This window comes from Pantherophis guttatus, chromosome 1, assembly GCF_059756535.1.
Source record: "Pantherophis guttatus breed Tessera chromosome 1, ASM5975653v1, whole genome shotgun sequence".
Taxonomy (NCBI): Eukaryota; Metazoa; Chordata; class Lepidosauria; order Squamata; family Colubridae; genus Pantherophis; species Pantherophis guttatus.
Genome location: NC_142063.1, coordinates 173,928,009 through 173,930,157, shown reverse-complemented (window position 1 = coordinate 173,930,157; position 2,149 = coordinate 173,928,009).

Genomic DNA, 2,149 nt, shown 5'->3' with positions numbered 1-2,149 from the left:
GTGGCAGGCCTAGCTTTTATTCCTTGTGCAATCCCTGTGCTGAAACAGCTATCTATCAGAGCAGTGAAAGAGATACAGACTGCGAAGGAATTAGTTTTGACAGAGCGCTTTCTTGAAGAAAAAAGTTTCTGAAACAGACACATATGTCGAAATAGGGTCTGGGAAAAGAATGGAGGGAGTACCTCCAAGGATTACTAGGGTGAAGATCAAGAAATACCTATCTCTTGCCTAGATTAGTCATATGTTGTGGGATATTATATGTTGGCTTTGTGTATTAAGGGACATAGAGTGTTGTGTAGGAAGTAATGGAAGTTTATGCATGGAAAAACTTCCACAGGGGGGAATGAGGTAAAGAGCAAATAAAGAATAATGTAGATAAAAGAAATAATGTGAATAAAATAGGAATCATACAGAGTCAGATATATGGGCTCTGGGGAACCCTCTCTATTCACATTATTATAAAGGGAAGACGTGCTTAGATACATGAACTCTGAGAGACTCTATCTATTCACATTATTATAAGAGAGGAAAGTGCTTGTTGGAAATTACATTAACAAACAGTTAAACTCTTTTAAGTGGTAATATATCTTCTGATACCTAGATGTCACAGAAAGGACTGCTATATGGAAAAACATCTGAGTGACCTGACTGTGAATGACACAAAGACCTATATGTTACAAAGAGTTACTTAATCTAATGAACTTACCCAAGGACAGTAGTAACTCTCTCATTAGCGACTCTGAGCACTTAAGAAAAGTTGTGTGGCTAAGATAATTTTATAAACTAAGATTAATGCTTTAAGTAATTAGATGAACTAATTAACAAGTATATGTAACCATAGAAGGAAAATCGGATGTATGATCTCATGATTAACCATATATGGAAAATGTATGATCTCACTGAATCCTTTGTCTTAGAAATGTATAAGAACCATTGTATCAGAGTTCTTTCTTTGTTCAAAGCTTCAGGTACAAATCTGGCTCTGAACCTTGCGCAATAAACTGTCTCTGACTGGCCTTGGAATGTTTTTTAGTCCTTCCATTCCACTACATTGTTAATGAACCCTCTCTGGAATTTATGTGACAATTATTAATTATCAAGTCCCCCCCCTCCGCCTTCCCCCTCAACCAGGTCATTTTTATGTTGTTTTAAATTGTTAGTCTTCTGTTTTAATCCTTGTAAACTGCCCAGAGTCAAGTGCAAGTGATGGTGGCTGGAGAAATCAAACTGATGGAGAAATGGGTTACACAGACACAGGAAGCAAAATCATAAAACATGGGCTGTGGACCACACTGTTAGGTTAGTTCATTCCAATATGTGCACCCAGTCAGTGGCTAATAATTGCACCTCTTAATCATGACCCTGAAAGATAAACCCTCTAAGGACTGGTCATTTGCAGGAAAGGGCAAGCATTGAGGCTAGTTGCTTATTTTGTTGGTATTCCCAGCCTGAGACTGGAAATGTAACAAGTTCAATGTTGGCTGGGCCTTACAGGGCCCAAGGAGGCCCATCTGAAGAAAAGTGTATTAAATTGCTGCTCTTGTTCTGGTTCTTCAGTCTCAGCTGAATTGATTTGCGCTTGGTGCAACTTCCCTAGACTCAACACCTGAAAAACAACAAATGGACATACTGAGCCAATTTATGACAGTATCATTTTTACTCTTGCTATAACTAAATGACCACTAATCATAAGGCAGCTTTGACTTGCATTATTTTCATAGCTTTTGTATAGAATAACTTTTCTGTGCAAATTAAACCTCAAGGAACTCTATACCACCTCCTTACTCATGGCAAGAGTTTTGATTAGTGCTGTGCACAAGCATTCCTATTTTTATTCTGGATTTTTCCATTTGAGAGTTGTCAGAATTTGACAAGAAGGTTTGTGCTGGGAGCTCAACGGATTTCTATGAACTGCTCTAGAAGTAGCCTCTATCGATAGTTCTTCTCAAGGCTATGGCTTCTGTGCCTTTGAAGGCACCTTACATTGCAATTGCAGAATCTGGATCAAGGGTCTGAGGAGTGCTATGAGATCCAGTGCCAATGCAATTATTCCTGGTTTCCGATTCTCTGAAAACAGCACTTACTGGAACATGACCGTGCAGCTAACCATTTGACAGTGAATTGCTGAAGTATTTCCTTCTTACACCCC